Genomic DNA, 26352 nt, shown 5'->3' with positions numbered 1-26352 from the left:
GCAATTATTGTTTGACTACATAAAATTATCACTTGAAAAGTATTCACTTTAAAAAGTCAAAGAAAATCACTTTGAAAACTCATATCCGAAGACATTGTGCTTTAGACTAAAAAAAAGCTGAATTTTTAGATAAATGGAAAGTTCCACAATTTACCATAATTGTAAATTTATCTGTAAGTAGTAATGACATCTAAATAGAGTTAAAAACTCCCTGTGGCATGTACTGAATCAAAAAACCTTTCAGGAATTTTGAGTGTAAAGAACATTAAAGAAAGGAGAACGGAAATTTCATGTTACAAAATTGTTCTATCAAAACGTTCAAACCATGGTTAAAGCAGGTTCATTTTTATATCTTATGCGTCAAAGAAAATTAACTAATCTAGAGGAAGCTTCACAGGTGGTTAAGAAGTTGTGTTCTAGAGCCAGACTACCTGGTTTCAAAACTTGACAGTGTGTCTTAAGAAAATTACTAAAAATCTTACTGTAGTTTAATCCACCCATCTTGAAAATTCATGTATGGTGCATTGGACTTCTAAAAGGATTAAAAAATAGGCTAATATGAATAAGTATAAAAAACCCACAGTAGGCATAGAGCAGAATCATGAGACATATTGTTAATGTTCATTTTAGTATTATGTATTAGGATGTGAAAATTACAGTTTTAACTAAAGTGCTGCACTGTGCTGCACTGTCCTCCCGTTGTTCATCGATTTGCTCGAGCAGGCCCAGTAACATCTCCCACCAAATTGTGAGATTTGTTGTTACTGTTTTTGGCGAATGGAATACGTCACAGGTAGCTTGCCAGGCTCTGCCATGCAGGTGGGATACTCTCAGTAGCTTGCCGGGCTCTCCAAGAGGGGCAGAGTAATCAAACCGGTTGGCTGGGTTGGCCTCATGCAAGGCAAATACCCTACCTGCTGTGCTATCAGATGTCCCTGTGAGAAATTTTCAGACTGGATAAATTAGAAGAGTTTCCATGACTCTTAAAACCTTTGACCACTTTGAAAATATTAAAGAACATGGCATGAAAAAGCAGAGAGGAACAGGCAAAAGTTCTTTAGGGAGAACTGATAAACTATGTCACATACCTTAGTTGGGGTGAAGAGCTTCCTTCTTCACCAAAGTTCCACGGAGCAATGATTTACTAGGACCACTGCATGAGACTAGACCACTGCATGTATGTTTCCTGGAGTATGAGAGAACCAGAGTATTTATGCCTCATTTACAGTTAGATTCCTCCAGCCCTCTAGGAGAGCCCAGCAAGCTATCGAGAGTATCCAACCCCCCCCCCCCCCCCCCAGCACAACAGAGCCTGGCAAGCTCCCTGTGGTGTATTCGATATGCCAAAAACAGTAACAAGAAGTCTCACAATGGAGACGTTACTGGTGCCCACTTGAGCAAATCGATGTACAATGGGAGGACAGTGCTACAGTGCTACAGCTGTGAAAGTTCAGTCGTATACTAGGATAGAGGCAGAGGGAGAAGGAAAAACAGAGATTGGAAGTAAGGGAGGAAAGGAACTAGAAATATAACGATAACTAAGAGCAGTGACTCATAAAAATGTCTGCGCTTTCATTCAGCAGAATTTATCCTGATAAATATGGTCCTTCAAAGAAACAGGTCAAAAGTTCCCTTAAATTTGAAGTGCTAATTCAGTTTTGCTGATTTGTTACAACCAATAAGAAATCAACCATCAGCTCTAAATTCAATTCCAGTATAAATAGAATTAAGAGAAAAAGAAATTTTATAGCATCCTACGTTCAATAAAAACAGGTGTGTAAGAAATTACACAGGCGCAAGGGTGGGTAATCGTAGGTCTTTTGATGATGCAGAGATGAGGTAAATAAGACCATAAGTGCCAACACCATTGTAATCACGTTACCTTTAATAGTTTTCTAAATGTTTAACAAATTGGCTAAAATTTCAAAACTAAATCCTAGAGTCAGTGGAAACTGTGGTAGGAAAGGAGAAAGAGAAGCTTAGATAGACAGGTCTTCTTGGTGGTGAGATGACACTAGAACTTTGGTGGTGAGTGTGTTGAGTCTTACATGCATATTGATGAAGATTCTACTGTGAAATTCTATTTTAGTTTAATTGATATTATTTCAATAAAAATAAACAATAAAATATTAAATTATTCATTTTATTGAAATAACATTGTATTGTAACAGTCTTCAGGTGTGCATCATTAAATATTAACATGTCTGTACTAAATGCCATTAAAAGCCCAATTCTATCCTTTAATACGCTGCTGACCCCTTTTACCCAATTTACCCATTTTCCTAACCAATGTAATTATTTTTGATTTGTTCTCAACAGTGTCTAATATAAATTTTACCAACATGCTAATGGATAAAAAAAGAAAACATATTTTAGGATGATAAAAACTTGACCATGTTGATTTAAGTCATTGTTCCCAATATACTATAAAAGATATTTTAGGTGTAATATATTTTGTAAAAATACTTAATTCTATTTTATCATATATTCCATTGTCAAAGAATAATATCAACTTGGATCTAACTCTTATTTAATAATAATTGCAATCTAACATTATTGCAATTATATGAGTGAAAGATTCTAACCTTCAACTGTTAAAGTGATGCTTCAATTTTAAGAAATTTGAAAATCAATAGTAGAAGCAGCAGTCTTAGTATGTAGGGAGTGATTAAATTATAGAAAAATGATATTGAGAACCTGTCTTTAATATCCTGGGCTATCCTATGTATATGAGTTGCAAATATCATATTATACTCTGCTTTGTTATTCATTTTGATATCGATAGATTTTATAGTCATTATTATTGATGCAATAAAATCATCCATATTTTTGTTTATGCATTTATTTTTAAGGAATGTTTTTATTGCTCTAGGTTGTAAATATGTTCATTTATATTTTATTATAAATCTTATTTTTTTCTTCACCCTGACTGCTTTTACAGATTAGGAAAACAGGATTTTTTTTATAACTAGTATGAAATTTTATCTTTTTGGTATTTTTTAAATATATTTCCTAACCCAGAATCTTTTATTGAATATTTTTTTCCTCATGTATTTTTATCACATCTTTATCACCTAATAAGTTTCAGTATAAGTAGGGATCTAATCCTAGATTACTTATTTGCTTGTATTGGTTTGTCTTTTCCCTTGTTCATAGCTCACTACTTTGTTTTTGTAAAAATCTATAATAAATCCTTATATCTGATAGGTATGTAAAGATTAATTTCTTGCTAGTATAATTTCTTGGCCATTGCTATTGAATGTATATTTTAATATGAGTTTATCAAATTTTAAGAAAATTCCAATCAGAATTCTTTGTTAAATTGAATAAAATTCATGGTTAATTTGGATAATCACCATCTTTACAGTTTTCATCTTCCCATACCTGAACATAATTTGATTCTTTGATATTCTTTTTAATTAAATTGACTGGAAAAATTTATACCCCCTTTCTTCAACTCATGAAGTCTAAATTTACTTATATATAAATTTGAAATAATTATATATTCCTGTGTACACTCCAGAGATAATTTGAAGAAAAGATGAAATGATGCTTATAAAACAAGTACCTATCTGACAACATTTTAAAATTACTTTAGCTAGAATTATGGGTATATTATATACATAATGATACTCCATGATATTTTGAGATTCTATTTAATTAGTCTCTTTCTCTCCTAGTTGAAGGTTTAATTTTTAAAATTTTTTTAAACTAATTTTTCCCTTCTAATCACGAAAGTTTGTAAGTCTGTAACTGTATCTCCTGGTGATTCATTTAAAAAAAAGGGGGGGAAAGAAATAAAAAACAGAAAAATGAAAAAAATAAAGTAATTGTTAGTCTTTAACACTAAATAAAATCATTGTTCTGTTTAATGGTTTCTACTATAATCAGCGAACCATGACTTTTGGTTAATTTTATGCAGACCATGATTAATGAGGAATCTAAAAGTTCACTTCATCAAGTGTTTATTATATTAAGTACACTCTTGTTAGAAGAATCAGTTTTAAGATTATATTTTTGTTTTAGATGACAATATTAAAAGCAACGGACTGGAGCAATAGCACAGCGGGTAGGGGGTTTGCCTCGCACAGGATCAAGTCAGCTGACCCTAGTTCCTTTCCTCCACTTCGATTCCTCCGCCCCTCTCAGAGAGCCCAGCAAGCTACTGAGAGTATCTCACCCACAGGGCAAAGCCTGGCAAGCTCCCCAACATATTTGATATGCCAAACACAGTAACAACAAGTCTCACAATGTTACTGGACCCACTCGAGCAAATCAATGAACAACAGGAGGACAGTGACAGTGATTAAAAGCAATAAGATGTTTTCGAGGCTCTTTATTGATCAATATTTTTAGTCCTATGTTTAAGAGACTTAACTAAACATATTCTTTAATATGTTATTTTAGAAGAAAATTTTATTTAAAAAGATTTTAGTAATAAGTGAAAAATCTGTTATTGTCTTATTATTTCAATAGCATAATATCTAGATTTGTAATGAACCACAAATTGACTTCCATTTTGATCAGTGTATTACAAACTAGAAAAATATTCACTTGTTGAATGAACTGAGTTAACAAATATATCTTTCAATAATTTATAAAAGTAGAAGATTCTAAGGAATGAAACCCAACATAACTAGACTATTAAATAACAAAAACTTTTGAAATGCTATAAGAAACCTCATACATTGGAGAGCAGTAACAAGAAACATAAAGTATTTTAGTGATTTAAATTAAAGGAATTTTATCTAAAAAAGGAGCTATGAAGCCAAAACATGCAATTTTGCTCTAAATTAAAAAACTGTTAGAATTAACTCTGCATACAAAAGCATTTTAATATTTTCAGGAATTAGCCGATGGTAACCTATATGGTATGTGCTATGTCTACCTAAATATTTTGTGGATATTTACCTTATATGGATAGAAGAAATTTCCTGTAGTAGGCAGGATAGTCATTGTACATTCGGCACTGGCATACTATGTTAAAATAAAATAACCAGTTTTTAAGTATTAAAAAAAAATTCAAAGTGTATTGTGCTATAAATAATTAAATTGATGTCAAAATCTGAAAATTCTTCTGTGAGAATGGGTTGAAAGTTTAATAGATTAACTGAAAGGGAAAAACCTATCAAGAAGCACAGGATTTCAACTTTAATAGCTCTTCCATGCAATCAGATTACATTTAATTTACTCCATGAACAAGAACCATCAGATTTTTGTTTTCTTTTAGCGGGTAGGGCGTTCGCCTTACAAGCGGCCAACATGGCCGACCCGAGTTCAATTCCTCCGCCCCTCTCGGAGACCCCGGCAAGCTACCGAGAGTATTCGATGTGCCAGACACAGTAACAACAAAGTCTCCAATGGAGACGTTACTGGGCCCGCTCGAGCAAATCAACGATCAACGGGAGGGCCTTTACCTTTACCTTTACCTTTAGGGCCATACTCAGAGCTTACTCCTTGCTCAGCACTCAGGGATCACTCCTGTCATGGCTTGGGGGATCGGATGGGGGTGTCAGGCTTCAAACTTAAGTTGGCCACATAAAGGCAAGAGTCTTACTCACTGTACTATCTCTAGTTCCTACCATCAAACTTTTAAAGGGAGTTTCAATTCAACTAAAGTTTTTATAAACAATAAAATCCTCTAAGCATTTTAAAGCCTCCACTGTCATTACTGGAGAAAGTTCCTAATTTGGGTTTTAGGTTGAACAAGTTGACTCCATCAGCATTCATTTAACAAATGTATATTAAGTACCTACAATGTGCTCAACAGTGAACACTTTAAAAAATTCACTGGTCACTGTGGCCAGAGACATGACTCAAAGTTGTAGAATATAAGCATTGCATACACAAGGGTTTCAAGTTTCCCTCTCCAAACTGAATACTTTCAGTTGCACAGCCTGGCCAATAATGCTGGGAATGTCCCCTGAATCCCCAGCCCTGATGGAAAGACCCCTCCCCCCCCAAAATCACTGATCATAAATGATATTTGATTCAAGATTTTAACCTATAAAAATGTTTCTAGTAGTCATTTAATATGTTTTGTAATAAAGTCATGGTAATTGTGAAGAGTATTACATATATGAGGCTACAGTACTGCACCAAGTATCATTGGAGCACTGTCCTCCTGTTGTTCATCGATTTGCTCGAGCGGGCACCAGTAACGTCTCACAACAAATTGTGAGACTTGTTACGTTGTTTGGCATATGGAATATGTCACAGGGAGCTTGCCAGGCTTTGCCGTGGCTGCACCAAGTATGATGAGTAATTTAAAAAGACTGATATGAGAAGACAGGGCTTTATTAAATTTTAATAATGGATTAAGAAGCTGCATTAATTTGTCTAGAGAAGAGGATTTCCGTAGGGAAAGATTGGAGAAATTGAGATGATGAAGTACTTGCTGAAAAGAAGCTAAAGCATGAGAGAGAGAGAGAGAGAGAGAGAGAGAGAGAGAGAGAGAGAGAGAGAGAGAGAGAGAGAGAGAGAGAGAGAGCGCAGGTGTTTTCATTTGGTTTGCTTTTTGGGTCACACCCGGCAATGCTCAGGGGTTACTCCTGGCTTTGCACTCAGGAATCACACCTGGAGGTGCTTAGGGGAACCATATGGGATAGCCAAGTGCAAGGCAAACGCCCTCCCCCCTCCTCGCTGTGCTATTGCTCCAGGCTGGAGAGCAAGCGTTTTTAAAGCAGAATGCCTGCAACAGTAGCAGAAGTACCAACCCATTCGAAATCACTTGTTAAAAATGAAAATTACTCACTGATCTGTGTGATACTACAGGGGTTAAAGTGCTTCCCTTGCCTGCCACTGACCCATAGTCAACTCCCAGTATAGTATATGGTCCCCTGAGCATTGAGCACGGCAGGGTGTGGCCTGCAAATGGAAAAAAATGCAAATTCCTTAATCCCACTCCAGAGCAGCAAGCTGTAATTTAACAAGGCCTCCAGGTGATTGTAATTCTTGCTGGAGTTGAGAGCTGCTGGTGGAGACTGCTGGTATGATTTGGAAGGCAATTCATGGTCACTGCACATCAGTGGAAATAAAGGATTCAGAGATCCCATCACTTCTAGTAGCGATGTGATTTACTGGCTTACTTATATAATGCATAACCCAGAAAACACTTAAAATAGCCAGTGTTGAAACACTTCCTCGAAAAAATAATTATTGATAGGTTTTGTTTTTGTTGTGTTTTGTTCTGTTTGTGTCTACCATTTCAAATGATAGAGCTGGATATAGTTGTCTGCCAGAAACAAAGCCTATATATTTTGTTTCACAGATAATGAATTCTTTCTCCCTCTAAAACAGCGTTGGGTAATGTTCCAAAAAAGTAATTACAGGCCAGTTAGTAAATATATGCTGAGACAGTGAGTGCCAGAGAGCAACAGCTACACGTCTGCCACTGATGATTAATCTAGAGAAAAGACATGCTTTTTTGACTTAATATGGGACAGGGACTCCATTAAGTATAGATTTTGTTTCTCAGTTACTAACCAGATCCCCCTGACTGTTTTAATCTGCATAGGTCTCTGTTTCCTTTGTCTAAGAATGACAATCAGGACTGTCCACCTCTCATAAATTGCTTCTTCATCTCCTATCTTCCTCTTTTATTCAATAGGCTTGTCAATTCATAAGATAATATGAAAGTTTGGGAGTTAGAAATTACAGCCAGTTCAATCTCATTTTCATATAAACTGAGCAGTAAATTAGTATACTGTAACTGTTTATTACTTTGAACCTAAATTACAGCAAAGTCCTTTGGAAACCCCATAATAGAGACAGAATTTCCCATTTATATGGATTTGTTTCTTATTGTTGACTGAAACTCTCAGCACATTTTATGAACCATTTAATATATTGGTTTGGAAGAATAGTCGTGATCGGCTGGGCTTTCTGACTTTGTTTTTCTCTGATCTTAATGATCAGAACTAGCAAGAAACACATTTTAGGTTCAGCTGTTTAAGATTATCGGAGTATTCCTGCTCTAGGTGGATGAAAGAGAAGCTTCATATTGGGAAATGTAAGAGTCAGCAGCAAAATCACCCTCACTGCTTATCCAGTTATATTGGCTTCTGTCAAGTATTTTGTTCTTGCCAGGCCACTTGTGATCAGAACTTTACCTCATACTCACTAATCAGTCTGCATTAAACTATCATTCACAAACTTGCCCTTGCTTATAAAAAAAAAGTACAGTGATAAGGATTTCTTACCATAATCTCTAATCTTGCTCCCTTCCCAGACTCTGATTACTTGTGTATCCAAATAGATATTAGGTCTTTCTGTTTCTCAGTGCCCCAATTTGATTCACATCTTGAGCCATCCTGCTTGGTGATCTAAATGATTTATGTAAATGACTTTTTTTTGGCTGCTAAAATTACTCGATGGTCACCTGTAGTGAATGCTGTTCATATCCACCTACATGCTCTTAGCCTTAACCTACAATGCACCCATCCTCTATCTGCTGTGATTATTGAGTTACAACTCAGAGATCACTACCACCCCTTCTCTGGAGAACTTACGACGGGTTTTCAAAGAGTTTAGTTTTGAATCACAGAAGTCTTATTCAGGCAGAATACCTGGGGTTCTCTGCGTATTTGATCTAGCAGGTTGATGATGACCACCAAGACTGTAACCCATTTCCAATAATGCTGATTCCAGTTGGTCCAGATAAGAAGTAGTACCAGGTTAGTATAAAGTTTCTTTGTCTCTAGAGGAACTCATAGCCTCAAAGTATACCATAGCCAGTGGCTGTTTACCACCAGCTTACAAAGGATAGGCTCAATTGTTTCAAGGTGGTACTATCTCTTTGTTTCATTCATACTCCAGCACTATCTGGTGAAATCAAATTAAATCAACATTGTAAAATCCATATGTTGGCCCAGCATTCTCACCCTACCCTAACTAGCTTCTTGTTTATCCTTCTCTTGAAAGCAGTCTACTATTAAATAGCTCCAACTGAATCTCCCTCACAAACCATGCTTCATGACCAGAGACTTGTCTCTGTGAATTTTTGTTTCTTTGGTCCAATTAATTCAACAGCTTGCATTGTATTACTCTGACACCCCCATGCAGAACTAACGAGGTAGGCAAGTAGTTAAGATCTAGCCAGTCACTCTCAAGCATTTTACCATTCAGTCAAATAATAAGTAAATGTACAGTTACAATGGGCTGGAGAGATAGCACAGCAGGTAGGGTGTTTGCCTTGCATGTGGCCAGACCAACCTGAGTTCAATTCCTCCACCTCTCTCAGAGAGCCTGGCAAGCTACCGAGAGTATCTCGCCCGCATGGCAAAGCCTGGCAAAATACCCATGACATACTCTATATGCCAAACACAGTAAAAAGTCTCACAATGTTACTGACCCGCTGGAGCAAATCAATGAACAACGGGAGGACAGTGACAGTGTGACAGTGACAATTACAATATATTCTGTGGTTGATGCTATAATACACAGCAGCTGAGAATTTGGGATCACAGAAACTTTAATCTGAGTCTCCAATATGTTTGATAAACTGAAAACTTTAGGAAAAGAAATTCTGAGATGGAAATTGGTGAGTAGGAGTTTTATTCCAGAATATTACCAGGAAAACCAGCAAGGAAGGAGGGAGACATAAAAGTGAAAACACAGAGGTTGGGGGAGACCTCAGGTGAACCCATGGGATGTTCTGTACATATCTAGAATTAAGAGCAGGGATCATTCACTAGTTTCTCTGTCCACTCAGAGGTCCATAACGTTGGGAGAAGCAACTCTCTTTGAGGACTTCCTGAAAAAGGGAATCAGACAGAAGGAATTATTAGCCTCAGGTGCTGGGTCCTGCACCTCTCTGTCCTTTGGTAGGGATCTGGATGGTGAGTTAGGACATTCAGTATAAGAGGAAGCAGATTGGGAACATAGATAGCAGATTGTGCCTCCTGAGGAAAAAGGGGAATCCTTGATAATACACCCCCCCACACACACCCATATGCACTCAGGTTGATTCCTGGAACCTATATTTATAATTATTTCAGTAACATTTTCTGGATTTTTGTTAGACAACCAACAGTACTAGTTCATATAACAGAAAATTTTAATTGAAGGGATTCGTAAGTACTAACTTCTTCAAATTTCATTCACAAATGTTAAATATGAGGTAAACATAAAAATTTATAAGAGTAAATCCTATATGCAGACTTGAAAGGGTTCCAAGCTTTATTGAAATGGCTGTGAGAGCCCAGTAGCAGGTAAGAAATATGCCAACAAGTGCTAATCTTCGCAATAAACATATGTGAGCCCAGAGTTCAGAGGCTAAAGTCAATTTAATAAGAAAGCTGTTGCTATTCTTTTTGTCCCTATGAATTAAATGTATTCCAAGCAGACAAAGTCATAGCCTAATAGTCAATAGTCTGACTGAAGAGAGCTGAACATTTTATTTCATGTTTTTCTCAGTCATATAGAGCTGAATGAGAATTTCCTGGATTGAATAGAATTCTCTCCAATGTGTTATATTGTGCAGTGGTAAAATTTAAGAACCTAATTATAAAGAGAACTGATTAAAAAGTAAGGTTGTTTATTTCACAGCACACCCATGCCACCAATTGAAATTTGTCCTTGAGATAACAGCTAATATTTGGTAGAGGATTTTAGAAAAATCTTAGTGAATAAAGGGCAGATATTAAGTCTTCATAAAGTTAATTAAACAATGTTAAGACAACTAAAGGAAGACACAAGTAACCTTATACCTATACAGAAAAAGTGCCATAAAAATTTACAAGTCTTACTTTCAGCATTTATTGCCAGATCTAGTCCATTAACACACACACACACACACACACACACACACACACACACACAAGATCTGCATCTTTTCTTGAAGCAGCTCAGTGGATCTCAATAGCAGGGCCTCTGGCAATATTACAAATCAGCACAAAGGAACAACAGACCAGGTCTCTAGAAACAATTGTCCCTCTGAAATGCATGCTTGAATTTCCTCATGGCAAGGTCAGTGACTTTTAAGTATTGAGAATGGAGTTAAAAAATGGAAATTCTCTCCACTTCAGGGCAGGTCTTTTGCCTGATCAATATTATATAAACATTTTGCTGGAGAAACAGTAGTACCCAATGTTACGAGCCAAATGATTATAAAACTTTATGCCCCCTGTGCTTTGGTCTGAGAGTTGACAAACGGTCCCCTGGACCAAATTTAGCCTGCCAGTCTTTTTTGTAAGTCTATTTTATTGGAACACAGTTTTGTTCATTTGTTTCTGTGTAGTTTATAACTATTTTTAGCCCACAATGGCAGAGTTGAGTATCTCAACAGAGACCATAAGGTTCACAAAGCCTAAAATATTTATGCCATCCTGCCCTTGACAGGAAAAGGTTGCTGACCCCTGCTCTAGTCTGTTCTAGTTCAGCGAATCCCAGATTTATTGATGAAAGGAATCACCTGAAGTACAACTCAACCTACAGTTTCTCAAGCCTTTTCTTTGAAGGTTTGGATTCAGTGAGTCTGAATGAGAAACAGATCCATATCTTTAACCAATACTAGCACTTTCAGAACTTTCAGTCTTGTTGTCTTACTCTCCAGTTCCTTTAATACCATTTTTACGTTCATCAAGTTCACACTCTTTACTTTTTTCAGGTTTTCATTCCTCACCACATTCTTTACTTTGGGTTTAGGGTGCATAGGGCTTACTCCTGACTCTGTGCTCAGTAATCACTTCTGCCAGAGCTCAAGGGACCATAGGTGGTACTAGGGATTGAACCAGGTCAGCTGTGTGCAAGACAAGCACTATATGTGCTGTACTGTGTCTCAGGCCTATCACACATTATTCTCTTCCCATTTTTTCTCATCTCTCCTCCAAAGTGTACAGACTAATATATCATATGCCACTTCATGCATGAGGTTTCAAAACAGAAGTTAGAACGGGATTGAAGTGCATGTTATTTATTGAGGAGCGTTTATAAGCCTAGAACACTTACAGACGTTTCCAAATTAATTCTTGGATTTTGCAATATATATCTTTGCATCTTCAGTAAAAAGTTGTTGAGGGAGGGAAATTTAAATGTAATATAGTGATGTTGCTTTCTTAACATAGGGCAGTTCTTACTTTCAGATGGGTTATTCTGATAAATGAACTAAGAACTTTGATCCCCTAGTTGAGACCTGAGAATCCCTCAGTGTCCTCTCAGTACCCTCCCACTATTAACAGAGTGGGAACATTTAGGCAAAAAAGATGTACACGGTTATACTATTTTACAGTCCTAGAACAATCAGGTTAAAAAGAGCATACAGTGTCTTATCTCACTCCTCTGATTTCTGTCTCCTTGAAACAAAATTGCCCTGATCTTTCCTGGAAGTAAACACTGAAATAAAAATATTTTCCCCAAACAACTTCTAAGGATAAAGCCAACTGCACTTTAAAACAGAGAAAAAGCTAATGCGATATGTTTGCACAGGGGCTGGAGAGATAGTACAGAGGGCGAGGCATGTGTCTTTGAATGCAACTGATCCAGTTTGCTCCATGAATCCCATATGGTCCCCTGAGTACCACAAGTAGTGATCCCTAAGTGAAGAGCCAGGAGTAAGTCTTAAGCACTGCTGAGTTTGTCCCCAAAGAGTCACGGTCCTCCCGTTGTTCATTGATTTGCTCGAGCGGGCCCAGTAACGTCTCCTTCGTGAGACTTGTTGTTACTGTGTTTGGCATATTGAATACCTCACGGTTAGCTTGCCAGGCTCTGCTGTGCAGGCGAAATACCCTCGGTAGCTTGCCGGGCTCTCCGAGAGGGGCGGAGGAATTGAACTCGAGTTGGCCATGTTGGCTGCGTGCAAGGCAAATGCCCTAAAACCAAATACAAAATGTGTGTATGTATGTGTCACACTGTGTGTATAGATAGATAGATAGTAGATAGATAGATAGTAGATAGATAGATAGATAGATAGATTGATAAATAGATATGCTCAGTGTAAATTTATGGTTCTGTAAATTAGTAGCAAATGCAACTTTGGTTTTATCGCCTATATTTTGGTAAAGGGGTGAGTTGAGCCTAATATGACAGCCATAGGCAATCTAGGACATCCCCATGATTCTGTTTTGAACTTGAAATACAAACCACAGCCAAGTGATTTGATGACCAGTGCTTTTTCCAATTGCCCTTACATGAATTCTGTATAGTTCTCCTTTGGGGTAAAAGAGGTATCCTTGGAATTTAACTCAACGGTGAATATAAGGACCCCAGGACCCACCAGAGGAGGGAACCAAAACAGAAGAACTAGCTTTACTTCTTGGGTTACCTCCTCCTCCACGAAACTTTTTTGTTGTTGTTCTTCTTCTATTGAGGTAGACTCAGATGAATTTTCCTTTCCCTATATCTTAGTACTTGTACATGCTCCATTTTAGAATTCAGCATGTGGTTGTACTTTTAACTTCTTTTTCAAACATGCAAGGTCGTCAGCCTCCAAAAAACAAGCTTTATGTTCTATTCAATACTGTGTGTGGTACTCCATAATTGCAACAGGCTTTAATTCAAAAGCTATAGAACACCTACCATGTGGCAGTATTTATTAGGTGCTGCAGATACAGTAGTGCTTTTGGTACTGATAATAAAAAGAGACAAAATATTTCCTTTGAGGAATTTAAGATCTTTTGATAGAGACAATACATAAGGCATATTCTCTGTGTTAAGTACTGAGGTAATATATGGCTAAATAAGGAGACTTGAGTGTTTGATGGACAGTTGGCATTTTTATCTTATAAGTTAAAAATCCCACAAAGAAGGTGACTTTTGATTAAAGCTTTTTGTAAATGACGGGATGGGCTCCAGATATCTGGGGGAAGAAAAGGCCAAAAATAAAGGTAAAGACTGGAGTTAGGCTTCTGCCCAATGTGTATGAAGAGCAGCAAGGCCATTTAGGTCTAACGCAGAGTACACAAGGGCAAGAATAATAGGAAATGAGATCAGAAAGGAAAGGGCAGGTTGAGGATAGAGATCATGTAGGGCCTTGAAAGGTTTTTTTTTTTTATTATATTTTCAATGAAATTTGAGTAAAGCATTGCATGAACATTTAGGCTCTTTCCATATCTCGGGTATTATAAGTTATATAGCAGTGAATGGGGGATGGGATGCAGATGTCTTTTGAACTTAGTAGATTTGTTCTGGATAAAAGCATTCAGTTATGATGGGGTATATAAATCATTCATATTATTTGGTTTGAATTTGTCAATTGCTGTTTTTATCTATTTTCTTTTGTCGTGCTTATTCATTTCTTATTGATCAGTATAAATGTTTATAGATGTCAATGAAATTACCAGTTACATTTGCTTTTGCTTTTTTTTTTGAGCCATGCAAGTCATGTTCAGGGCTTATTTCTGGCTCTGTGCTCAGGGATCACTCCTGGAGGTGCTCAGGGAATCATATTGGTTCTGGGATTTGAATCAAAGCTGGCCCCATGAGAGGCAAGCACCTGTGCTATCTCTCTGGCCCCAGAAATTACATTTTTCTTTGCTCTTTAAGTTTACTGAAGATAATTTGTCAGATAAATTCTGTCTTATATATCTGTTTTAAAAAGCTGTTTTTACCTTACTTTGAAAAAAATCACAACCTATATTTTCTTCAGTGGTTTAAAAATTATATTAATGTTTAAAAATTTTTGTGACAAGGTATATTTTTCTGTAGTTTTTTTTCAAACCAATATTTAAACCATTAAACTTTTTCAGTGATACTAGATGTTATCTCCAGTGTGTAATGAGTCTTTACCTATGCTTGGCCTATCCTAGACTTTATTCTGGACACCCATATTCTTTTCTTTAATCTGATGTTTTCCCAGTATTCTTTACTTCTTTTTAAAGGATAACTTTATCTTTTTTAACTTTTTTATTGAATCACTGTGAGATAGACCCTTACAAAGCCGTTCACAATTGAAATTCAATGGATACAGTATTCCAACAACCATCCCTCCACCAGTGAACATTTCCAAGCACCGGTGACCGGTGTCCCCAAGTTCCCTCCCATTACCCTCCATCCCCACCCCCTGCCTGCCTCTATGGCAGGTGATTTTCTTCTCTCTCTCTCTCTCTCTCTCTCTCTCTCTCTCGGCATCGTGGTTTGCAATATTAATACTGAAAGGTTACCAAGAATATCCCTTTACCTGCTTTTAGCCCTCAGATCTTCATCAGATCTTGTTCAGTGTGATCATTCCCAGCTATTATTGTCATATTAGTCTCTTCTCTATCTTTACCTACTGTCCACCCCATAGATAGTTGTGGTAGATTCCAACCATTGACCAATCCTCCTAACCCCTGTTTCCTCTGGCCATGGATATTAGTATATATATATATATATATATATATATATATATCACAAATTAATGCAGTCAGGCTGGAGCGATAGCACAGCGGGTAGGGCGTTTTCATTACAAGCAGCCAACATGGCTGACCTGAGTTCGATTCCTCCACCCCTCTCAAAGATCCTGGCAAGCTACCGAGAGTATCTCGCCCTCACGGCAAAGCCTGGCAAGCTGCCCGTGACGTATTCGATATGCCAAACACAGTATCAAGTCTCACAATGTTACTGGGCCCGCTCGAGCAAATCAGTGAACAACGGGAGGACCGTGACCGTGAATGCAGTCATTTTATATCTGTCGTTCTACTTCTGACTCATTTCACTCAGCACGATACTCTCCATGTCCATCCATTTATAGGCAAATGTCATCACTTCATTTTTTTCTAACAGCTGCATAGTATTCCATTGTGTAGATGTGCCATAGTTTCTTTATCCATTTGAGGAAGAAAAGAGCCCAGAAGCCTCAACAGGGAATACCCACATATGCAATCTTTCTGATAAAGAATTCATAGATGAAATATTGAGGATGCTCAATGAGCTCAAGGACAGCTATATTTTTGCATCAATGTCACATCATGAATATTCTTTTAATTATTATAGCCTTGATTTACATTTTATAATTTGCTACGTCAATACTGACAAACTTTTATATTCCTACATGCTAAATTCACCCTATTTTGAAAGGAGTTTAAAATACCCAAGAGGATTTTGTTGAGAATGCTTTAAAATATTTTGATTAATTGAGAAGCAATTGACAGTTAAACCATATTAACATTTTGTCCAGAACATATGCTTTCCCTACTTTTCTAAGCCTTAAAATATTTTCATGATAAATTGTAATTTTTTGAATGTAGACTTTATACATTTCTTACTAAATTCATTCCTTTCCATTTTATAACTTTACAACTATATCTAATAAGATTTTAAAATAATATTTATATTATTCCTTAGAATATAAGGTCTACAACTGTACCTCATGGTGTTTCACTAATAAAAATTCAAGGAAAAAAAGAATATAAGGTAACTATAGCTTTATGTACATATTTATTTTTAAAAAATGTATTTCTGTCACTGAATATAATATTCATTTTAGCCAGCGTGTTTCTACTTTTATAAATGATTACTATAGGCAAAGCCATTTTTGCATATTGTTATGCTTTAAATAAACAAACACAAACAAAACAGACAGAAAGTTCATATTTATTTATTTTGGCTTTGGGGCCACACCTAACAGTGCTTAATCCTGGCTCTGTGTTCAGAGATCACTCCTGGTAGAACTTGAAGCATCATATGTGATGTCCGGTTCTTAAAAGGCAAGTATTTTACCTTCTGTACTATCTCTCTGGCTCCAGAAAGATAGAATTCAACTTATCATTTAAAATAGTAACAGTAGTGAATTCCGATTATATCTGAATTACCACTCTTCACAAACCACAAATATACTATGGCTTTTTTTTACAGATTAAGGAAAACCTCATGAGAAGATTAAAAACAGTTAATGATGCTCTATTTAATATTCTATTAATCACTAGACCCTACTTAAATATATATAAAGAAATATACCATGTCAATAAACTTTTTATACCAAATTAACTAAGCTGGTATCTCATACAAAGAGTAATTATTTATTTATTTATCTGTTCTTTGTTTGTTTGTTTGTTTGTTTTGAAGCTATACCCAGACATGCTCAGGGGCTACTCTTTGCCCTGCATTCAAGCATTAACCTAGCAGTCCTTAGGGGACCATATGGAATGCCAGGGATTGAACCCTAACAGGCTGATGCAAGGCAAATACCGTACCCACTGTACTGTTCCTTTGCCCCATAAAAAGTAATTTTTAAGAATTCAACTGTAGAAGGCTGGAGAGATAGTACAGAGAATATGGTGCTTGCTTTGTCCTTTACAGCTGAATTATGCCCTCCCCATTATTCAGCTGTAAAGGATACTTTAAACTGGTATGTAATGTAATGTAAGCTAATAGAAGTAATTTAATATCCAACCAATCACAGAATGTACCTTCACTTTTAAATATAAGCTTGTACCTTCCCTATTAAAAATGTGGCTACCTATCTTAACTGAACCCTTAAAATTTAAATATCTTTGGTTTTTCTTTTTCTGGTTTTATTTTGTTTTGTGCCAGTGAAACTCCATGTTTACTCCTAGCTCTGTGCTCAGGGATAACTCTTTACTCTTTTAGTGGAGTTGGGAACACACACACACACACACACACACACACACACAGTGTTGGAAGGAGTGTCCTCCCAAACATGCTCAGGAGGACTTCCTGCCACTCCCAGCAATTCCCCATCATGGGGTTGGCTGTTAATAATATTTATCTTTAATGTTTGATCAGATTGGATTGAATGGGAATCTTGATTATTTCAATACAGCTATAAATAGACCCTTGACAAACTTGTACATTCACAAGGACTTTAAAACTATATTTCCTTTTATGAGTTACAACTGAGATATTTAAATATAATTTTGCATTACTTTTTAAAAAATAATTTATTAGACATCTCATCCGAGGCACACAGAGAAATAAAAAGTAGCATATTTAAAGACGGTTTTTGACCACCACTTTTAGAAAACTATACTTCCAAATGAGATCATTCCTATTTACAAATATTAAAGTATTAAGAATCTAACTTTTAATTTAACAATCAAACAAATGAGAAATAATAATGTTTAGAAAGTTCAGTGCCATTATTTTGACAATTTAAGGCATCTGAGTCAAGGAAGAAGTATAATTTATTTATTATTAATTACTATGAAAACATTGATAGGATCAAATGACACCCTTGTTGGGGTTGCAGTAGGTTTACAAATCAAACAGATTGGAGCCAGAAGATACTACAACAGGTAGAGTGCTTGCCCTGCATGTGACTGACCTTGCTTCAATCCCTGGTATCCCATATGGGATTGGGATACCCACATGGGATACCTGAGTCAGCCAGTGAGTGGATATCCAGGAGTAAATCCTGGGCACCACCGCCAAATGTGACCCAGTGGAATAAGTGTCAACATCTCTTTCTTCTTGACCTGGATTGCTCTTAGATCGGAAAGGTATCTTAAGACACCCCCACTATACACTCCTCCCAGATTTTGCTAAGTTATCTCTACAACTTTCTAGCTAGTGGTCTCACCCCAGGAGCCAACTAGATATGCCATTACAGGCCCACACAAAGTCCTCTGATTTATCCAGGTAGAATGCCTTGTTGCTATGGAAATGTGTGTGAGTTGTGTGTTTACATATGCACAAATGTTAATATATGTCTTTACATTGATCTGTACCTATATATAAAACTGTCTCCTAAAATTTAAATGGCAATATTAATTTGCAGTATAATTTGTGAAATGTTTCAAATTAGAAAATATGTGCCAGTCTTTTTTTGACTCTCCAGCACCTTACCTGGTATTAATAATCAAAATGTATTTTGTTGGGCCAAAGAGATAGTACAGCAGCTAAGGTGCATGCTTTATCTGTAGTCAACTATAGCTTAATCCTCACGGTGATTCAATAAAATTAAAAATAAAAACAACTATAGTTTTATCTCTGAACTCTGCTAAGAGTGACTCCTGAACACAGAGACACTAGTAAACCCTGAGCAGTGCTGCGTGTGATCTCCAAACCAAAATGCCAACAAGCAAAGTCCCCCATATATATTCTCTTCATTACTAACACTCTCTAATCTACTTATATTGGTAGCTATAAACATACATTATTATTGGTATAAATAATCAAAATATTGAAACATTGACACAAATAGAAACAAAGGGTGCTGGAGTGATAGCATAACAGGTAGGGAGTTTGCCTTGCACGCAGACATTCCGGGTTCGATTCCCAGCATCCTATATGGTCCCCTGAGCACCACCAGGAGTAATTCCTGAGTATAAAGCCAGGAGTAACCCCTATGCAGAGCCAGGTGTGACCCAAAAAGCAAAAAAAAGAAAAAAAAACAAAGGCAAAAAAAAAGAAAGATATTGCAAGACGATTGAGGATAATATTAGATTTGAGGATGCTTTTCTGAACACCTTTTGACTCAACTTCTGAATTTATAATGTAAAAGTGATATCTTAACCACTTTCTCTTTAGTCTGTAGAATTTGTGAAAGTCTGGAACTGAACCCAAAGCTTTCAGTACAACTAATCCAGTCCCAACTCTTCTTGCTCTAGTCATTTTTATGTAGTGCTGAGTATGTAAGTGGTACTTTATAAGTACAAGAAAAGGATGAAGATCCTGATCCCAAATACGTGCAGAAAGAGGATTTAAAGAGTTTTTGTTTAGGTTCCCTATAAAAAAAATTAAAAAGAAGTGAAAAAATTCCATTGACCAGAAAGACCATGGGGGGAGGGGCGAGGGAGGGGATCATTCAAAGCCAGGTTGACATTTTGAGGTTAAACCAAAATGATGCCTTCATTGCAATGAGAGTTTTTGACGTCTGATGAAGGTACACAGTCACTGACAATGACTGCTTTCTCTTCAGTTTTGGGTTCGCAGTGCAGTGCTGTGTTATTCAGAACTAAATAACTGTTGTCACTGCTCTATAATTTGGCCATGAGATATGTGGTTACTCTGAGACAAAAGAAAATTTCTCATAATAATGGGGTTTTGTATGAGTCTGTGTTTGCTCTTTTTTTTTTTTACAAAAAGGACTATTTAAGAATTTATCCTTGTTCACAGTGAAGAAGAAAATAAGCTTGAAGAAGTTTTACTCCTCCTCCTCTACCTCCCACCCATAGAAATCCTGTGTGGCTTGTCCATCAGGGAGGGATGTTTACTTTCAACATACTCTGTGTATGAACTAGATAGTGCCAGATGCTTCCTTCCAATGGTCATAATTGTGAATTGAAAAGGGGGCATCTTCTCACTATGTTTTATTTAAATGAGGAGGAAAGAACCCTTTTGGGTAAATTAGCACTTAGAGGATTTAGTGAAAGTGAATTAACAATGGCAGAGTCCCCTGATACATTTTTTGGATGATCTTGCAAGTCTTCCTCTGGTTACCTGGGATACTACCCAGCTTTGGGATGCCATGAGGTCATTAAAATGTGAGACAGCTTCTTCAGAAGAGTAAAACCAGATTAATCCTGACTCGCAGGCAGTATGTCTTGCTAAATAGCATTTCCTTAACTGCCTATACCTTTCCCTTGGTGCTGAATTTCTCTCTCACATACTCATCTGAAAGAAACAAAGAGCTGACTGGGAATTTCAGCTGCTGACGCCAAAGGATTTTGGAGAAGGTCTTTACAAGCAATTAGCAAGTGTGCTTTCAGAAACTGAGTATGTAGGTGCTTTTTAAAAAATCTATAAATTGATATAAAAAGTAAGCCTTTATTATGTCATAGGAACAAGAAAAGGAGAAATGAAGGCAGAATAATATGGTGACTACACTTAAAAAAATTTAAATATGGGTAGACTGTTGTTTGTACAGGCTGGAGCGATAGCACAGCGGTAGGGCGTTTGTTTGCCTTGCATGCAGCCAACATGGCCGACCCGAGTTCGATTCCTCCACCCCTCTCGAAGAGCCCGGCCACCTACTGAGAGTATCTCACCCGCACGGCAAAGCCTGGCAAGCTCCCTGTGATGTATTCGATATGCCAAACACAGTAACAACAAAGTCTCCAATGGAGACATTACTGGGCCCGCTCGAGCAAATCAATGATCAACGGGAGGGCCTTTACTTACTTTACTTTATTGTTTGTACACATTTCCAAAGTCAAAAACAGTTTTTATGGGGCATTAGATACTGTAAAGTAGATAAGTAAGGCACGTGTGTTGCATACTTTGCAAGCTGAGGGTCCCCATTTTATCCCTGGCACCCATTAAGGTTCCCTGAGCACCAACAGGAGTGATCCTGGAGCGCAGAGAAAGGAGTAAGCCCTGAGCACTGCCAGTTGTGGAAGATTCTTCCCAAATAAAAGCTAGCTATGGCACTATAGTTAAGCAATGACTAAATAATAAATGAACATTTAAATGAGAAAAAATAAAAACAAAAATAATTCTGAGGACTCTTGATGAGTGGATGACAGTAAAACTTTAGTGGCAAGTGTAGTGAGACTGATACATATATAAAGAGCTCTTCTATACCATTTTGAACTATGATGAATTAATAAACAATACAGAAAATTAAAAAAATATATTTTATTCCTTCCACCCCAGAAATAGGTCTGAGAAATCAAAGACTTTGTGATAACTCATTCACCATGACTTGTTTAAATTTAGTGGCTAAGTCTTACCTAACCTACTGTAAGTCATTTATCTCTCCCAATAACTATTCAAGTGTTTTACTTCAAAATATTAATCTCTGGGCTGGCACATACCACACTGAGAGTTCTATACACTATTTATAGTATTACTTTGATTAATCTGAACACTTTTGAATTTTGAATATTAGAAACAAAATTCTGAATATTAGAACCATGTCCACGCACTGTTAAGTCTACTGTTTGAGTTAATGTGCTAACTGCTTTATAAGTTTTATTGCATTAAGGTCTCAAAACCTCTGACATAATTTCTGGTCCATTTCTGGTCCTTGATTTATAATGAGAAACCAGCATTGAAGCAGCGAAGTCAGTTATTTCAGGTTATGTATAGTTTCATAATAGCACTGTCTGCACTGCCTTCCTGTTGTTCATTGATTTGCTCAAGTGGGCATCAGTAACGTCTCCATTGTGAGACTTGTTGTTACTGTTTTTGGCATATCGAATACGCTATGGGGGAGCTTGCTAGCCTCTGCTGTGTGGGCGGGATACTCATGGTAGCTTGCCGGGCTCTCGGAGACAGATGGAGAAACCGAACCCGGGTCAGCCACGTGCAAGGCAAATGCCCTACCTGCTGTGCTATTGCTCCAGCCCAGTTGCATAATAAGCATTTCTAAAATGTAATGCCCTTATACAGTGTTGTCTATGTTTCACATGCATGACTCTGTTATGGCTGGACTCATATACGGGTCTTGGGTATTGTAGATAAGAGCGGGTATGGAATCTTCTGAAGGGACATCTTATGATGGCCATCAGACTAACATTATGGATCCAGTGTGGCAAACCTTCTCTATATTGAACTTGAAGTATATGAAGATTCCCCCTTCTCTATTTATACTTTTACTTTCAATTCACTCCCGTTATTTAGATATCCCCCAGTTCATTAGGAAAGAACTTGAGAATAACAAACAAGAAGCAGAACTTCCATATGAGACTCAAGAATTCATATTATGAAGAGGAGGAAAAGGGGAGGACATAATTTCTGGAGCATCCCAACTACATAGAATAACTGAACTACTTTATCAACTTCTCCACCGCCAAATTCTAGCATATCCCCATACTTAAATGTAATATATTTAATGTTTATTTTTGTAAATATTTTCCGTGACTTTCCACCCAGTGTAATTATTTTTCATTTCTGTGACAGAATACATTCGGCAATGCTCTATAGAATAGCAGATATGCTTTCCAGACATTTTACTTACAGTTTGCCTCTAGGTCTGTGATCTCTAACCATATAAAAAAGAAAGGGTAAATACCCTAGACTCTGCTTTTTACCTGAAAGAATATTATTTTTGCTGTAATGAGATCTTGATATAGTTTTACCTTTGTGAGTTACACTACAGTGTCTGGTCAACTTCTAGACAAATTTAGAAGTCATTGAGGATTAAGTTTTTTTTTTACTGACTTATGAGTAATAACCACAGTGTTGTTCAGAAGTAGAACAGATGCATTTGAGGTCTCTTTGGAGGAAATCAAAAGTTCACTGGGATTTAGCTAACTGGCAGCCATGATTTTGAACCCTATTCCCCATTTGGCCAAACCGATCACATGTGTCAAAATAACACGATTTTTTGAGGAGGCTTTTGGGAGTAAAACCGAAGGCAGGCAACTGTGCTGATAAAATCCAAATGAAGAGTAGCACTGCATTAATCAGCTTGTGTCTGCATTCCAAGGACTTTCTTTCCACACTTGGTCTCTTGGATGCAGAATGTACAAAGAGTATTCTTTCTCGGACTCCTTCTACTCTCCCAATAACTTCATGACTTGATATTTCTCAAATATGCGATAGTTTTCAGACTTCTCCCAAAATTTCTTGTCAAATGGAAAAAAGAAAACTTGTACCAGATCTTTCTGCCTGGCATACTCCTGTATAGGGAAACATAAAATATGACATTTTAGAACTTAACCCTCTCGTTTGAATGAAGATGCTGCACTTGTCAAAAACATTTTATGTGAGGTAAAAGTGGGCCCCAGGACAAAGAAAATAGTGTGGTCTAATGGTGATGGCTGCAATGCTACAAATAATGGTTGATAAATTTCTGGTTTCCCAGTGGTAGAAATACTCCACATCAGCTTTTGGGGTATGATTCTTCTCATCCAATTTATTCATTTTCCTAATCAGGGAACTGGACTGTGGATGGTAAATTCATCTCCCCATGAGACTGCAATTGTGCAGTGAAACTAGAACCCGACATGATGTATTCTTCCACTTGAGTTACTTCAAGAATATTCATGTATTCATGTCAAAATACATTCTACATCACCACATCTAGAGTATGACCCTGACACAAATTTGCACACTCCCCTGACTTGTACATCTGTCACCTCAAAACCATGTGAAAAATTCTAGATTGTCTCTAAAGGACGGTACATGGATGAAGCTAGCTTTTCCTGTCCTCAGTTCATTTGCTTCCAATATGGACATTCCTACCTTTTGTCTTTCTTGTGCAGCTGAGCTCATGATGTGAGGATAGCTTTCATGCCTTTGACAAAAAAATAGAAGGCAGGAGAATAATATTGGTGCTACTTATCATATAGTCTTCCTTTTATTCTTTTTATGCCTGGCTGATGGAGGAAAAATAGTCCCACAGAAAAGATGAGAACTTCAGCAAATAGTGGATTGTGTTGCACCCTCTATATTAGCTTGTGAGAAGGCACATTCAATATGTAGTGTTCCATAAATATGGGATATCCCAGTAAATAATCAATTACAGAATTCACAACTATGGTGTGTGTTAAAGATCTGTCCTATGGGCAGACAATCTATATCCTCTCATCATCTGAGAGACAGTTTCTGTAGCCCAGGTTTCTTCATGGCAGACTCAGTGACAGAGCCCCAAGGAGAAATACTGTAAAACTGTACAGGGTGAAAGGGTGATGTCTTCCATTTCAATCTAATACATTGATCTTTCTCAGGGAAATAGTTTGGAAATCACCTCTCTCTCTCTCTCTCTCTCTCTCTCTCTCTCTTTCTCTCTGTGTGTGTGTCTCTGTCTCTCTCTCTCTCTATCAGATCAGGTATTCTGGTTTGACATCCACACTAGGATTCCCACCCCCACCCCCCACAGGAAAGTCAGTCTTCCAGAGGTTGTAAAACTCTTAAGAAGGGGCCCAATCAATAAATAATACAATAGGTAGAGTGTTTGTCTTGCATGTGGCCAACCCGAGTTTAATCCGTGGCACCCCATATGGTCCCTCAAGAAATTCCAGGAGTTATCCCTAAGCACGGAGTCTAGAAAAGCAAGCTCTTGATGCCAAGCTTAATGTTTCTCAAACATTTTTGTTTATTTATTTGGGGGCCACACCTGCTAGTGCTCAGGGCTTACATTAAGCTGGGCACGAAGAGCTTGCTTTTTCAGTAACCACAACTCATTTAAAGAACAAGCACTGATAAAGAAACCTTGGCGGGTCTAGAAAGGAATCCCCTTAACGTGTCTCAAGTAGATCCTAAAAACAGTGGAACTGGGAGAACTTTTCTCTCAGCAGGAAATTTCATGCTTCTTATCAGATGCCTTTATATCTATCAACCATCTAAGGAACTATGAAGGCACATGCATTCTATATTGATTGAAGATCAGGGGAGTTTGTCTCTTAGTCACTTAAATTTAAGTAGCCTTTCTTTTTTCAAAAAGGATATGTAATATTATCAGAACAACAACAACGGAAGAATAAAGAGTTTGAAAATAGCCTCATAGCCTCAAATAATAATGTCCACTAATTGCTATGAGGGGTTATGGGAAGATAGATATGGAGTTCATCTTTATAGGAGCACTTATAGGAGTGTTTTATGATTTTTCAACATTTTTTCCTCAATGTGCTTCAATCCCTCCCCCCCTCGCAATAGACACACTTGTAACTCTTATGGCCACTAGAACTCAGATATATGGGATTAAGTGATTAATCTCATATGGAGTGCATAGTAGCTGAAAAGTAGCTTCAGATATTTAATTCAGCCACATAAATTAGTTTAACTCATTGAAGTTCTGTTTAATATTTAGTTTCAGTCTCTGAATCAGACTCTGACCTTCAGAACTTTATATGTGACTAGTCACAGTCATAGTTTTTATTGCTCTTGTCTCCAACTGACTTATTGCAAATAACCTGCAGCTTTATTTAATACAAATCAGATCATATTAAATATAATTAAAAATCTCTCCATGAAATGGGATAAAATCCCATTGGGGCACCACAAAACACAATTATACTTTCATGACATATGCTCTTTTTAGGAAAATCCATTTGTAAATATTAAAGTATGAAAATCTTTTCTCAAAGTTGATATCCTCCTCCAAATTAACACCTAATGCCAAATCAGAATTAAGAAGTCATTGTATTATCTGTCTCCTGGATTGGTTCTCTAAGAAAAATCATCAACAACGCTATATGCTAGGATTCTATTTGAATTTAATGATGAATTTGTTACAGTTTTGTCAGCATAGAATCTAATTATATTTATTTTCTTTAATAGATGATGAAATTTTATAATATGTACATCCCAATGTGCAGGTGATGGGTTTTAACTTCTTTTCTTTGCAGATTGAAACAGATTTGGCTACTAGAATGTTTATTCATTTAGGTCTTTGGGTCACTGCTATGGCAATTGCTTGAAATGTCACTTGAAAATATTAAAATTGAGATAAAATAGTGTAAAAAATTATTATTGATTCTGTTTTTACCCTTTTATTTGAATAAATCATGGGCACAAGAAGGAAAAAGGTGTTGCTACCTGACATATAGAGAACTTTGTTCATTGTTTATCATCTACTTGAGGAACTAG

General features: G+C 36.8%; 1 protein-coding gene across 2 annotated transcripts in view; it reads left to right on the top strand.

Annotated features, from left to right (window-relative positions):
• IL1RAPL1 (interleukin 1 receptor accessory protein like 1) overlaps window positions 1-26352 on the top strand; it is a 1428491-nt gene that overhangs the window by 1147853 nt on the left and 254286 nt on the right. The gene's annotated exons all lie outside the window — the stretch shown is intronic.

This window comes from Sorex fumeus, unplaced genomic scaffold (assembly GCF_029834395.1).
Source record: "Sorex fumeus unplaced genomic scaffold, SorFum_2.1 ptg000086l, whole genome shotgun sequence".
Classification (NCBI taxonomy): Eukaryota; Metazoa; Chordata; class Mammalia; order Eulipotyphla; family Soricidae; genus Sorex; species Sorex fumeus.
The sequence above is the reverse complement of the archived record's forward strand: the minus strand, read 5'-3'. Positions and strand labels throughout refer to the sequence as shown.